The 16,344-nt window shown below is 41.1% G+C and overlaps 1 non-coding gene across 1 annotated transcript; it reads left to right on the top strand.

Moving 5' to 3' along the window:
* Positions 1-15,980: 15,980 nt before the first annotated feature.
* Positions 15,981-16,084, top strand: LOC125119060 (U6 spliceosomal RNA). Its single transcript, XR_007133014.1, has one exon. It is a non-coding gene; the product is annotated as a U6 spliceosomal RNA (small nuclear RNA).
* The last annotated feature ends 260 nt before the right edge of the window (positions 16,085-16,344 follow it).

Below are 16,344 nucleotides of genomic sequence, written 5' to 3'. Positions count from 1 at the left end.
AATGTTATTATATAAAATATCTAACTATATCAGAATATAGAACAAACTACCTTCGTATAACCCTAAAATAATAGATATAATGTTTAGGTGAATATTTGAGAAAATAGGAAAAAATATATATATGAACTCTTATTTTTTATTTTTTATTAAAGTATAGTTGATTTACAATGTTGTGCCAATTTCCAGTGTACAGCAAAGTGACTCAGCCATATATGAACATGTGTGAATATATGAACTCTTATATTTTACCCTTTTCTCTTTACCCCTTCATACTGATCTATAAGGAGAAATTTGTGTTGGAACCTGGGAAAATAAGAAAAAAATATCATTAATTCCACTTTTACTTACAAAAAAGGTAGGTATTTGGCCCTTGGGAAATATTTCACTTATACATTTCTGACTGTATACCAAAAGAAGTCAAACAAAAATAGCTTAATTGGCCCAATCTAGAGACTAAATCTTTATGAACAAAGCCATATTCTTGTTGGGGGACAGCAGAACAATTTCCACAAAATTAAATTGGAATATATGCTTATATTTTTATCTTTCACCCTTTGTTACTGGAAGGAAAAAACTAGTTGGCTCTGTCTTATAGTGGAACATGTATTATAACCAAACGTGGTTTATAAATACAAAAGCAACAAATGGCTTTTCTTTTTTTTTAATAAAAGGAGCCCTAGGGCTTCGCCTTTGGGTAAGATATCACTAGGGACATTTTTTTTTAATTCAGTAAAATACTCAAATAGCAAGTGTCAAGGTATTGTATATCCACCCAGTTGGTAAAATAAGTCAGTTAATTTGGCAGGTGAGTATTAAGTAATCATGCTGTCAGAATCGAGTGAGTATCAAAGGGAGAAAGACAAAGACTGAACAAAGGAGGAAAAATAAAATAAGTAGCAGATTATCAAATAAGTAAATAAAAATGAGAACTTCTCAATGCTCTATTGTATCCCCCATAAATCAGTTCAACTCTTTCCCTCCTGCTTGAGAGTCAGGAAAGCAATGTGGGTGTGAGGAAACTACCAAGGGACTGTTTGTGAACCGTGCTGTTGAGATGGGTTTTTGACGGTTTCAGGGAAGAAAGGCCGGGTCCCTTTAAGAATTAAAAGCTGGTCTCTGGCAAGCAAGGAGTTGCAGAATGGCAAAGAAGCCGGGTTCTCCATACATTAGCTTTTCTCCTGAAGGAGAGAGCTGAATTAGAAGCATAGCTGCCAGGAAAAGCCTGAATAGAGACCATTTAAGCAGATTTTATTCAGGCCCAGGGAAATTCACATAACTTGGTCTTTTCTAGCTTCTTAAAACAGAAAATGTGTAAGTGCACTGAAACCTCCCCCACCCTGGGAAGCAGGGAGGGAGCCTTATTTATTTGTGAAATCTATCAGTGCTTGGCCCAAGGTTGGGCACATAGTAAGCCCTCAGTACATGTCTGTAGAATTGAAAGAAAAGATAAGGTTTTTTAGACAGTACCCACTTTTAGTTGTTACCAGTCTTTTTTGTTCTGCAAGAAACATTAATTTCAGGCCTTTTTTTTTTATCTTTTTTTTTTTGTCTCCCGCAGCATATGGAGGTTCCCAGGCTAGGGGTCGAATCAGAGCTGTAGCCACTGGCCTAGGCCAGAGCCCCAGCAACATGGGATCCAACTGCGTCTGCCACCTACACCACAGCTCATGGCAATGCTGGATCCTTAACCCACTGAGCAAGGCCAGGGATCGAACCCGCAACCTCATGGTTCCTAGTCAGATTTGTTAACCACTGAGCCACGACGGGAACTCTTCAGGCCCTTTTCGAGGCTGAATCCAAATTCCTTTTCATAAAAAAGACTAGAGAACCCAAATAGAATTATAAGGTAGAACTGAAAAGGATAGTGGAGATTAACATGATAAACCTCTTATTTTATAGATAAGGAAACTGAGGCCAAAGAGGTTAACAGATTTGCCTAAGGTGGCCTAACTCATTAACGGCAGAGCCAAGAATAATCCAGACTCCTAACCATCCCATGTAGCATCAAGTAGTGCTGAGCCCATGGATGGGCTTTAAGAAACCCTGCTCAGGAGTTCCCGCTGTGGATTAATGGTCTGGCTTGTCTCTGTGGCAGCACTGGTTTGATTCCCAGATTTGCACAGTAGGTTAAGGATCTGGTGTTGCAGCAGCTGCAGCTAGGATCCAATCCCTGGCCCAGGAACTTCCATATGCTGTGGATGCAGCCAGAAAAGAAAAAAAAAAAAAAAAAAGGGAGTTCCGACTGCGCAACGACGAGAACTCCCTGAATACTCATTCTAAAAGATACATGCACCCACATGTTCATAGCAGCACTATTTGCAACAGCCAAGACACAGAAGCAACCTAAATGTTCATCAACAGAGGAATGTATAAAGAAGTTGTGGTATATACAGGTATGTGTGTGTATGTATATATACATACATATACACACACACAGACACAGACACACACACATACATATATAGTGGAATATTGCTCAGCCATAAAAAAGAATGAAATAATGCCATTTGTAGCAGTGTGGATGGACCTAGAGATTATCATACTTGTGAAGTAATAAGTCAAAGATAAATACTACATGTTATCACTTATATGTGGAATCTACTAAGTAATACAAATGAATCTATATGCAAAACAGAAACAGACTCACAGACAAAAATGTTTACCAAAGGGGAGAGGGAAGGGAGAGGAACAAATTAGGAGTATGGGATTAACAGATACAAACTGCTATACATAAAATAGATAAAAAACAAAGATTTACTATATAGCATAGGGAATTACATTAAAAATCTTATGATAACCTATAATGGAATATAAGAAGAAAAAAACCACTGAATCACTATACTACATACCCAAAACTAACCTAATACTGTCAATCAACTCTACTGCAATTTTAAAAATAAATAAAAATGTTTTAAAAATTTAAAGTGGCTGCTAATGGTTGAAACTCAGTGTGACAATGTCAGTACACTATAACTAGGTATTTGGATTCCTTTAAACTTTGCTAAAAATTATTTGACCTGTGTACATATTGACTAATTAAAGAATATTTAGCATGGTATAGATGCAGCCGACATATGTTAAGAGAGAATAATGGATGGCCTCTTCAAGCAGGGATTCTCAGAAAAGTTTGCCCAATATAATACAGATATGTGGCTGGCTAGTTAACAAAATAAATCAGGTAAGGAGTTACCACTGTGGCACAGAGGGTTAAGAAGCTGACTACAGCAGCTCAGTTCACTGCAGAGGTGGAGGTTTGATCTCCAGCCCAGCACAGTGAGTTAAAGGATCCAGTGTTGCCCCAGCTGCAACATAGGATTCAATCCCTGGCCCAGAAACTTCCATTTGCCATGGGTGTCGCCAGAGAAAAAAAAATTTTTTAATAAATCAGATAAGGCTGGGAGGTATAAAAATGTTAAGTCATATATTAACAATTGTATTTAACTTAAAACACAAAAGTACATTTATTTGCTAATATTTTAATGGAAGGTGAAAGCCTTTGCAGATGGGTCTGCTAACTGGAGTTATAGATCATCTTTCTTGCATAAAGACTGCACATCTATGATTCCAAATACCAGTTCTTCAGAGTGGACTGAGAACTCAAAGCCACTTACAAGGCCATCTGAGCAGAGAATCCATCGAGAAATTTAATGATTTTTCTATCTTTTACAGTTGCGTCCCCACAGCTAACTTATCAATAACTGTTTTTTGCAATTGATATTTATTGAGCCTTATTCAACATAATTTTCATAGAAACATTATATTCACATTTCATCTGTTCAGTTAACATTTAATTTAATATATTTATACTAACTATATAATAAATAGTAATAATTTAATAGTAATAAATATAATAATAATTATAGTGTATATAATTCACACTACTAACTACGAACTGGTATAAGCAGATTGTGGAACAAACACAACTGTCTCTGTTAAGCACTGGATTCATTCGGTAGGATCAGACGTGAAGAACAGTGTAATAACCACACGCACAGTCAGGTGTGAAGAGCAGCATATTAACTGCAAGCGTAGTATTCAGCATGAGGTGGGCATCAACAAGTATGACTTGCAGATAAAATGGAGAACATCGCTTCTTCCAACAATGTAATTAAGTCTAGGTCAATTATGAAAGCTTCTATTCACTGTCAGTCACGGGGTCTTGGTCTCTTCTTTGGTATTTCAAAATACATGATTTTACCACTTGAGAGACCCATTCACACTCATCAAAAATAAAGTGACAGGAGTTCCCGTCGTGGCGCAGTGGTTAACGAATCCGACTAGGAACCATGAGGTTGCGGGTTCGGTCCCTGCCCTTGCTCAGGGGGTTCACGATCCGGCGTTGCCGTGAGCTGTGGTGTAGGTTGCAGACACGGCTCGGATCCTGCATTGCTGTGGCTCTGGCGTAGGCCGGTGGCTGCAGCTCCGATTAGACCCCTAGCCAGGGAACCTCCATATGCTGCGGGAGCGGCCCAAGAGATAGCAAAAAGACAAAAAAAATAAAATAAAATAAAATAAAAAAATAAAGTGACAGACTATGAGGTATCACCTTACACCAGCCAGAATGGCCATCATCAAAAAGTCTACAAACAATAAGTGCTGGAGAAGGGGTGGAGAAAAAGGAACCCTATTATGCTGTTGGTGGGACTGTAAATTGGTGCAACCACTGTGGAAAACAGGATGGAGAGTCCTCAGAAAACTAAAAACAGAACTACCATTTGATCCAGCAATCCCATTCCTGGGCATCTATCCAGAGAAAACCATGACTCGCAAAGACACATGTACTCCAATGTTCATTGTTGCACTCTATACAATAGCCAAGACACGGAAACAACCTAAATGTCCATCGACAGGGGAGTGGATCAAGAAGAGGTGGTGCATATACACAATGGAATATTACTCAGTCATTAAAAGAAACGAAATACCAGCATTTTTAGCAACATGGATGGACCTAGAAATTATCATGCTGAGTGAAGTCAGCCATACAATGACACCAACATCAAATGCTTTCACTGACATGTGGAATCTGAAAAAAGGACAGACTGAACTTCCTTGCAGAACACATGCTGACTCACAGACACTGAAAAACTTTTGGTCTCCAGAGGAGACAGTTTGGGGGGTGGGGGGATGTGCTTGGGTTGTGGGATGGAAATCCTGTGAAAGTGGATTGTGATGATCATTATACAACTACAGATGTGATAAATTCATTGAAAAATAAATAAATAAATAAATGAAATAAAGTGACAGAAACTGACAAGGGCTTAATCTCTAGAACATATAAGCAACTTATATAATGCAACAGCAAAAAAGCCAATCAACCAATGGAAAAATGGGCAAATGACCTGAATAGGCATTTTTCCAAGGAAGATGTACAGATGGCCAATGAGCACATGAAACAATGCTCAACATTCCTGATTGTTAGAGAAATGCAAATCAAAACTACCACGAGACACCACTTCACACCAGTCAGAATGGCCGTCACTAATAAATCCACAAATAACAAATGCTGGAGGGGGTATGAAGAAAAGGGAACCCTCCTGCACTGTTGGTGGGAATGTAAGCTGGTACAACCGCTATGGAGAACAGTATGGAGGTACCTTAGACAACTATACATAGAACTACCATATGATCCAGCAATCCCACTCTTAGGCATATATCCAGACAAAACTTTCCTTAAAAAAGACACATGCACCTGCATGTTCATTACAGCACTATTCACAATAGCCAAGACATGGAAACAACTCAAATGTACATCAACAGATGATTAGATTAGGCAGATGTGGTGTATATATACACAATGGAATACTACTCAGCCATAAAAAAGAATGACATAATGCCATTTGCAGCAATATGGATGGAACTAGACGCTCTCATACTGAGTGAAGTAAGTCAGAAAGAGAAAGACAAATACCATATGATATCATATATCTGGAATCTAATATATGGCACAAATGAAACTTTCCACAGAAAAGAAAATCATGGACTTGGAAAATAGACTTGTGGTTGCCAAGGGGGAGGGGGAGGGAGTGGGGTGGATGGGGAGCTTGGGGTTAATAGATGCAAACTATTGCCTTTGGAATGAATTAGCAATGAGATCCTGCTGTGTAGCACTGGGAACTATGTCTAGTATGATAATGTGTGAAAATAGAATGTGTACATGTATGTGTAACTGGGTCACCATGCTGTACAGTAGAAAAAAAATTGTATAAAAAAAAACAGAAATATAACCATTTTGGCTAAAATCAGGAAATAAATAAAGTGACTGAGTTATAAACCAGAATGCAAATGTTATATTGAACACTGATGCCCAAGGCTGCAAGGGTCCATCCCAAAGCTTCCCTCTCCCTGACCCCATCCTCACCCCTGACAACATCCTGATGTTCTAAAAGTACAGCACACAGACTTGGTGGGAACAAATGCCAAACATCTCAAAAAGTCTTTCTGATACGGGGATGATGGGAAGGCACTGTAGCATTGTGATGAAGGGCACACACAAGATTTGGAGTCAGTCCTGCGCCTCATACAGATCCAAAATTTACCAGTTCAAGCAAGTTACTAAAACTCTCTAAGCATAGGTTTTCACACCCTTAAAACAGAAGTTGTAATACCACCATCTACTTCATAACATTATTGTGAAGGTTAAATAAGATAAAGAATTAAAGCTCCTCATGTAGTCCCTGGCACATAAAGTGCTGACTTTATGGTAGGCATTTTTATGATCAATAAAAATGCAGACTAAATCCTAGAAATGATAATGTGATTCCACCTATTCTATCACCCTAAGCAGTGGTCCCCAATCTGGCTTCATAAATTTTCAAGGATAACAACTGACACATAATATTTCACCCTTGTGCTCTAAGAGTGTGTGTGTGTGTGTGTGTGTGTGTGTGTGTGTGTGTGTGCACACGCGCGCACACACACTGCTGCAACCACTATGGAGAGCAATCTGGCAGAATTTAATCAAAATATTCATGCACTTAAAGATCCAGTAATCTCACTCCTGGGAATATATCCCAGATAAATTCACACAGAGCCCCAAAAGGAGCATTCATGATGCGGGTTATTTGTGGTAAAGGAAGTTGAAGCAATCTAAGTGTCCATCACGGGGTATAATGGATAAACAGAATGTGAAGGGTGCACACTGTAGCATCTCATGCAGCAGTCAGAAGCAGTAAAGTAGATGGACACACAAAACAGTAAGATATTAAGGACATGGTCCTAAATGAAAAAATATAAAGAAACAGAATGAGTTCTTTAGAAAAACTACTAATATAAATTTTAAAAACATACCCAAAATATAGCCTTACATATTGCGCAAGGTTATTCTTACATAACCTACATATTCTGATACATACAAATTTGAATGCACACATTATGCAGAAACAAAAAGGAAGTCTAGGAAGTTAAAAGGAATGAAAAAAACTATTAATTGTAATATTAACCTATTAATCTTCAATAAACTAAAGTCAAACAGTGGAAGAGACAATATATATTGTGATGCATACTTTAATACAAAACAGTCCAATTACCAACATTTGACTGCTTGCACCATTATTTATCCATCATGGACATACAAAAAAAATCCAGTAAAATACTCAAATAGCAAGTGTCAAGGTATTGTAGATCCACCCAGTTGGTAAAATAAGTCAGTTAATTTGGCAGGTGAGTATTAAGTAATCACGCTGTCAAACTCGGGTGAGTATCTAAAGGAGAAAGACAAAGACTGAACAAAGGAGGGGGGAAATTATAGAAAAGAAATAAGAATGGGGCCAAAAATAGGCATAAGAAGAAAATAAATACAGTGTGACAGGTTCAACAGTGGGATGGATGTCTCCATCCCATCACAGAGAGATTATCCTAGAAACAAGGAAAGACACTTCAAAGTGACACCAGTGGAGCTTAGGGAATTTGTCCATCAGATAGAGGCTGTTAACAAAGGTAAATTATGGATTAAAGAGGTTTTTCAATGTCAGCTTTCTGAACCTTCTATCTTAATGTTTTTGTTGTCCTACAATATGTCAGGCAGAATACATAACACACTCACCCAGACACTAACCTGTGTTCCTTTTTTTCTCTCTTTTTTACAGCCATACCTGTGGTTGACAGCAGTTCTCAGGCCAGGGATTGTATCTGAGCCACAGCTCAGCACCGTTGGATCCTTTAATTCACTGTGCCAGGCTGGGCATCACACCTGTACCTTCGTAAGCAACCCAAGCAGCTGCAGTCGGATTCTTAACCTACTGTATCACAGTGGGAACACCTAACCTGTGTTCTTACATCCTCACTACCTAGGCCAGCAGTTGGCAAACTTTTTCTGTAAAGAGCCAGACAGTAAATATTTGGGGCTTTGTAGGCCAGTGACACCATGGTTGGGTATGGGTATACCATGATACCTCATACCATGGTTCATCAGATATTCCCTCTCTGTTTGACTAGCCATTATTTTCTCAGCTCATGTTTTCCTCATATTACTGGGTTGTGTCCTTTGTCTTGATAAAAGGGAGGAGAGCAATGTCAGTCAGAGACGAAAAACCGATTTAGACCATAGCAAATACCCTCTCTTCCAGGCATCTCCTTTCTACCAATGTCAGTTCTCTCTTTATCCTCACCCTGCTGGCTCTTCGTTCCCCAGACCTTTACTCCAATCACTTGAATGTACACTGATATGCTACTATTAACTAAATCACACAGTTTTCTTTGGATTTCACTAGCTTGTCCAATGACGTCCTTTTTCTAATCCAGGATACCATGTTGCATTTAGTCATCATGTCTCCTTAGTCTGTGCTACTCTGTGACAGTTCCTGTCTTTCCTTGCCTTACGCATCCTTAATATTTTTGAAGCATACTGATCAAATCTCTTGTATGATGACCCTCAAGTTGTATCTGTCTGATGTTTTTTCATTATCAGATTGAGGCATTTTTGGCAAGAATATCACAGGAGTGATGTGTTCTTCTCCATGTATCATAGCAGCTGTAAATGATGTCAGTATGTCGTCTTGGTAACATCAACTTTGATCACTTGGTTAAACTGCTATATATGCTAACTTTCTCCACTCTAAAGATGGCATTTTTTCTTTTGCAATCAATAAATATCTTAGGAGATACTCTGAGACCATGTACACATCCTGCTTCTCATCATGCTCTGTCCACTGATTTAAGCATTCATTGATAACCCCTGCCCATAAGAATGATTACTGTGATGTTTGCCCAGTGATGACCATCTATCTCCTCCATTCCTTCTCCGTTTATCAACCGGAATTTTACTGTAAGGAAGAACAATTCCTTCTCATTCATTCATGAAATAACTAAGCCCAGTCCTCGGCCAACTCACCAGCTGAACGCAGGCTTATCAGTAAACACTGGAAAGCTAGCAGAAGAACCACTCAACTGAGCCCAGCCCATACTGCAAAATCCTGAGGAAAAAATCCCATGGCTGTTGTTTTCAGGCACTATGGTTTGGGGCAGTTGCTATGTAGCAATAACTAACCAGTACAGTGTCTTCGGTCAGGCACTCTCATACTCTGGCATCCTGAAAAATGCTTACTATGAAAAGTTCACTATGTTAGTGAATCTGGGGCTATCCTGGAATAGGGAGGAAAAGCAGATCTTCAAGTTTAAAAAATTACAGTAATATATGGAGTTCCCGTCGTGGCGCAGTGGTTAACGAATCCGACTAGGAACCATGAGGTTGCGGGTTCGGTCCCTGCCCTTGACCAGTGGGTTAACGATCCGGCGTTGCCGTGAGCTGTGGTGTAGGTTGCAGACGCGGCTCGGATCCCGCGTTGCTGTGGCTCTGGCGTAGGCCGGTGGCTACAGCTCCGATTCAACCCCTAGCCTGGGAACCTCCATATGCCACGGGAGAGGCCCAAGAAATAGCAACAACAACAACAACAAAAAAGACAAAAGACCAAAAAAAAAATTACAGTAATATAGATATTACTGTATTTGGTATATCCAGACACCAATAATAGAGTGATATCCAAATGCCACAGCCAGAAAATGCAGAGCAAGAGAAAACAGGGAGCTTTCAAGGGCACCAAGAAACGCCCTTCGCCTCCCCCAAATAAAATTTTCCACCCACTAACAGCTAACATTGTGGTATTCAAATTCATTAGATAGCCTTGGCTTTGTTCAGTTGATATTTAGTGAGTATTTGCCTGGTTCTAGGTGTACAAAGACATGATCTTAGACTTTGACTCCGACTTTACCAAGCATGGTGAGTGCTCACAGTTTATGTGTTGTCATGTCTACAAGGTAGACATGTCATGTTTACCTTCAAGAGAAATCAGGGCCTGGGGACAAGTGTGGCCACGGAGAAGGGGCCAGAGACATTGAGCACAGAAATAGCTTGGATGGGAGAACCTAGAGTCAGGCTACCCAGTAACAGAGGGCTGATACACCATTGTTCTGCCAAGGCTTGTTCCAGAAACCATTATAAACCAATTTAGTCATTTGTCTGGAAGGGTTGATGAGCCCGTGCATCTAGCCTATCTTGAGTGAAGTAAACAAAAGAAAATGAAGTTTTTATAGAATATTAAGAAAAGAAGTTTAGGAGTTCCCTCTGTGGCATAGGGGGTTAAGGATCCAGAGATGTCTCAGGTCACTGCTGAGGTGCCAGTTTAATCCCTGGCCAGGGAATGTCCAAATGCCGTGGGTATGGCCAAAAAAGAAAGAAAGAAAAGCGGTTTAAAAGCTAGTTTGTTCTCCTTTTTACAATGACTTTGAGATATTTTCCCCTCCTTGAAAAAAAAAAATCATCTTGAGACCCTCCTTCCCTTAAAACTAAGGTTCTACTGAAGAAGGATTTATGAAGCATCAACAGCAATAATAGCAGTAGTAACAACAATTAATGATAATCACAATAATCATTCATTTTTATCAAGCTTCCACAAACATGCCAGGCACTCTGCTCTAAGTGCTTGACTAGCTCAGTGTTTAGAGAGGGATGCGCTGGATTGAGGGCACCAAGAGTTATGCATAAATCTAAGTGCACTAGATACCTCAAGAGAAGGCAGAAACCCTAAAAGTGTCATTTGATTCACACTTCTGTTGCAAAGATGTTTGGACATGCCTTCCTTTGTAGTCTGCATAATGTAAAAACAATGTTAACATGGCAATGAGAGTAATTGCTGCCATTTCTTGAACACCCACTTATTCAAAAGCCAGGGAAATGGCCTCATTGTATTCTCACAACAACCTTGAGAGGGTGCTACAATGTCTCCCATTTTACAAATGAAGAAGCTCAGCAAAGTCCTGGGCTAGTAAATAATAGCATCAGTGTCAGAGCCCAACTGTCTATACCTTGTCCCTTCAGTAACCCTTGTCTTTCCAGCCATCAAATAGCCTAAAATAAGTGCTATTAAAAAAAAAGGATCTGGAGTTCCCATTGTGGCTCGGCAGGTTAAGAACCCGACGAGTATCCATGAGGATGCGGGTTCAATCCCTTGCCTCACTCAGTGGGCTAAGGATCTGGCGCTGCCGTGATCTGTGGTGTAGGTCACAGACATAGCTTGGATCCCGTGTCGCTGTGGCTATGGCATAGGCCAGTGGTTGCAGCTCCGATTCGACCCCTAGCCTGGAAACCTCCATATGCCTCAGGTATGGCCATAAAAAGACAAAAAAAAAAAAAAAAAAGGATCTGAAGTAGGGAAGCCATACTTTAATGTGGGGCCATAACTTCAAGGGTTCTATGAACCCCTGAAATTAAATGTCTGAATAAAAATATATGCATTTGGGAAATTATCTCTTGCTTTTATTAGTCTTAAAGAACTTTGATTCCAAATAAGGATAAAACACTAATTAAAAGGAAGTCCACACTAAAAAATGTTAATACACCAGTTCAAAATGTGAATTAACAGATCAAGGCAGGAAAGGCCCCAAGATCTATGAGGATGGCTGTTTATCTATACCTGCCTCTCAAACTCACTGCATCCAGAGTCTCTTTCTTTCTTTTCTTTTTAGGGCCGCATGCACAGCATGTGGAGGTGCCCAGGCTAGGGGTCCCATTGGAATTGCAGCTTCTGGCCACAGCCATAGCCACCGCAACGTGGGATCCGAGCCGCGTGTGACCTACACCACAGCTCACAGCCAACCCCAGATCCTTAAACCACTAAGGAAGGTCAGGGATCAAACCTGAGGCATCCTCATGGATGGTAGTCAGATTCGTTTCCACTGAGCCAGGACGGGAACTCCAGAGCCCATTTCTTTATCCACATTACGTCCTCATACAAAGCACAGCTGGGTCTTCCAAGGGTGATGTTAAATCTGCTTTGCAGCAGTTACAGGCTGCATTGTGCAGTGCCTTGCCCAGAACATGACTCCAGAGTCTTAGGGTGCAGCCGCATGGGGACCACCCTGTTTGGAAAGAGAAGTATGGATGGATGGCTGCTGTCAGTCTCTTCCAGGCTTATTTTTCTACAGACAGGGATTAGACTCTGATTCTGGTCCAAATAGAAATTAGGTCAGTTATTCCATTTCCAAAAACCTGGCAGGAATACCTTTCTTTAAGCACTCATTAGACAAACTGAGTATTTTCCAAATAGGAATTAGCGAGAGATTTCCAAGTCTCTTGTGAGCCCATGGCTTGATCTTGCTTTTCAATCTTACTGTACAAGGATCCGCAGGTTACCCACAGTCACTGCTCCTTCCAGTCCACACTCACTACAAGATGTTGCGCAAAATGTTAAAAGAGGAGTTCCTGTGGTGGTTCAGCAGTTAGAGAACCCGACTAGTATTCACGAAGACAAAGGTTCCATCCCTGGCCTCACTCAGTGGGTTAAGGATCCTGCGTTGCCATGAGCTGTGGTGTAGGTCGCAGACGTGGATCAGATCCCGAGTTGCTGTGGCTTTGGCGTAGGCTGGCAGCTGTAGCTCCTATTGGACCCCTAGCCTAGGAACCTCCATATGCCACGGGTGCAGCCCTAAAAGGCAAAAAGACAAAGATAAATAAATAAATAAAATGTTAAAAGAACTCAATTGCTTGCTGGGAATTCAGACCTTTAACTGCAAGAAAAAAAAGGAGTTTGCTGGTGGCCTGGCAGATTAAGGGTCCGGCGATCAACCCCCGACCTAGGAACTTCCGCATGCTGAGGGTGCAGCCAAAAAAAAGGAAGAGGCGGTTTGTTGTGTCTTTACCTAGGCAAAGTGAGGAGGAGAGAGCCAAACCTTTACTGATAGTAGCTCAGCCCTTCTCTCTCTCGCCTGGCAAAGTGGCAGTGCGAGCTGTGAGGTGCAGGTAGGCCCGTGTAGTACCCATAGAAGGATGACGCAGAGAGTCCTGCCCAGACTCATCCTTATGCCATCCTCCCAAATGGTAGCCATGTCTCCTCCAAATGCAGGGCTCGTGATGCGCCTGCACCAGGGGTGTGGGAAGATGGGTGCTCACACTCCTCTTAGAGACTGATATGCCGAAATTCAGCTGAGATGACACGGAGGAAACCACAAGCCCTTTCCATCTACATTTTTTTCCACTTGCCTAGATGTTTAACGTCTCCACACAGACCTCGCATGGTGGTGAGCAGGAGTAAGGGGCTTAATAAGTCCATGTTGCTTGAGTTAACTCAGAGAGTCCATGATTTGAATTACTTCAAGCTATTCCTCTCTATGTTCAAGCTTTTCTAGATCTTAGTGGTCCGAAATATATTTTAAAATTTAAACTTGTATTAAGTCCTTTATCTCACTTCAGATCAGCCAAACTATGGGGAAAAGGTACCAATCACATCCCACTAACGCTGAGACCCTTCTCCAATGGATGCCCTCTGTGGTAGTTTGAATTACTATCCCCAGCTCTTCACTCCCTTCCTGTAACAGGATTATAAATCCTCAGCCTTTGACATTTAGCTCTGGAAAGTAAACATCTCCACCTGTTTTGAACAAGAGAATGTGGTTAGAAGTGACGATGTGTCTGTTAGGAGCACAAGTTTTAACAGGTATCAGCCTGGGCTCCTTGCACATGGAGCAGACCGGTATCAGCCCCAGAAATTGGATCCAAGCCCAGCTGATCCTAGCAAGGCCAAGCGCACCAGCAGACCCATGGACAATAGATAAAGGAGTATTTTTTGTTAGCTACCAAAATATCAGGGTCATTTGTTACTACAGCTAAAGCTAACATATTTTCCAAATCCAAAGCATCAACAGGTTGTTCTGTAACTTAAAAGCCACAAGCCTTCATAAAGGGATGGAACACTTGTCCACCTCTGTTCTTAACATACAAACAACCAAAAGGAAATTCCCTGATGGTCTACTGGCTAGAACTTGGCGCTTTCACTGCTGTGGCCCAGGTTTAATCCCTGGTCTAGGAACTGACAACTGAGAACCCACATCGAGCCACTGCATGCTGTGGCCAAATAAATAAATAAGTACCTTCAGCAAAATACCCAAATCTATGTCAGTTCATTCAAAAACAGCTTTCTCGGAGTTCCTGTCGTGGCTCAGCGGTTAACGAATCCGACTAGGAACCATGAGGTTCGATCCCTGGCCTCGCTCAGTGGGTTAAGGATCCAGCACTGCCATGAGCTGTGGTGTAGGTTGCAGACATGGATCGGATCCCGAATTGCTGTGGCTCTGGCATAGGCCAGCGGCTACAGCTCCGATTAGACCCCTAGCCTGGGAACCTCCATATGCCGTGGGTGCGGCCCTAGAAAAGACAAAAAAAAAAAAAAAAAGACTGCTGACAAAAGTTTTATTTCCTGAAGCATTTTAACATACTCTATTATTTGGGGTAGGTTGGAATCTCCAACACTGAGGCTTACTAGTCTTTTATTCACCCCCCTCTATACATGAGAAATATTTATAGCCACGATAGGCAGTCTTGAAATAAGTATACTGTGTAAAGAAGTATAAGCACTTCCAGTTGACCAAAGGAAGACAAAGAAATAAATGGAAAGCAAGGAATGACTGAAGCCTCCAATTAGAGATGTGACGACAGAAGGAATGGAGAAGAGAATGCCAGGTCCTGGCGGTGATTCTGCAGAGCTTTCTGAAGTCCATCTATTCTTCAGAATATTAACCTGTCATCATATTTCTCAACCTCTGAGTTTTCCCCCTTTTTCCCTTTTTTGTTTCTCTATTTCTTTTATACAAGATTGAATAATGTTGAGCTGCTTTCACCCCAAGAAGCTGTGAATTGCCGGGTTCTGTTTAGTTTCTGGTATAATTGGAAACAATTGAATTTGAATAGCAATTTGGTTTTCACATCTTTTATTTATTAATGTTCTTCAAAATATAGAATGTAAAAGGGTAAAAACAGTTTTACATAATATAGAGAATGTCAAGAACATAAAAAAATGAGGGCAAAGAAAAAAACAGAAACTGAATAAAAATATGAGTTTAGTTCTATCTGGAGAGTTTCAGTTTTTACATCTGTTTATATACCAATGTATATTCTCATCCAAAGCAGTGTTAATCCATAACTGTTAAGAGATTTAGGGTTTATCCACTTAACAAACAGACTCAGTGATTATATAACTAATGTTCAGAAAGAAGTAAAGCATTTGCTTTGTTCTCCTATTTTTTTTTTGTCTTTTTTGTTGTTGTTGTTGCTATTTCTTGGGCCGCTCCCGCGGCATATGGAGGTTCCCAGGCCAGGGGTTGAATCGGAGCTGCAGCCACCGGCCTACGCCAGAGCCACAGCAACGCAGGATCCGAGCCGCGTCTGCAACCTACACCACAGCTCACGGCAACGCCGGATCGTGAACCCACTGAGCAAGGGCAGGGATCGAACCCGCCACCTCATGGTTCCTAGTCGGATTGTTAACCACTGCGTCATGACGGGAACTCCTGTTCTCCTATTAAAATGTAAGGAAAGCAAAGTAGGAGATACAGTGTGCTCAAGTCCATATATACGTGCTTGGGCATCGCCATATGTGAAACTAGTATTTGCTCCGCTCCTGGCATGCATGGGTGTACCCACTTTGTTATAATTACGCTTTTCTCTATGTACATCATATTTTAACAAAAAGGGCTTTTAAAAATTAAACTAGAATATGCTCACTTTGGCAGCACATATACTAAAATTGGAACGATATAAAGATTAGTATGGCCCCTGAGCAAGGATGACACGCAAATTTGTGAAGCATTCCTTTTTTTTTTTTTGGGCTGCACCCATGGCACATGGAGGTTCCAGGCTAGGGATCAAATCGGAGCTGTAGCCGCCGGCCTACGCCACAGCAACAGCCACAGCAACTTGGGATCCAAGCCGCATCTGTGACCTACACCACAGCTCATGACAACGTCGGATCCTTAAACCACTGAGCAAGGCCAGGGATCGAACCCATGTCCTCATGGATGGTAGTTGGGTTCATTAACCACTGAGCCATGACAGGAACTCTGCATTCCATATTTCTGGAA

Source organism: Phacochoerus africanus, chromosome X (genome assembly GCF_016906955.1).
Source record: "Phacochoerus africanus isolate WHEZ1 chromosome X, ROS_Pafr_v1, whole genome shotgun sequence".
Lineage (NCBI taxonomy): Eukaryota > Metazoa > Chordata > Mammalia > Artiodactyla > Suidae > Phacochoerus > Phacochoerus africanus.
Note: the sequence above shows the minus strand (reverse complement) of the source record. Positions and strands in the feature narration are given on the sequence as shown.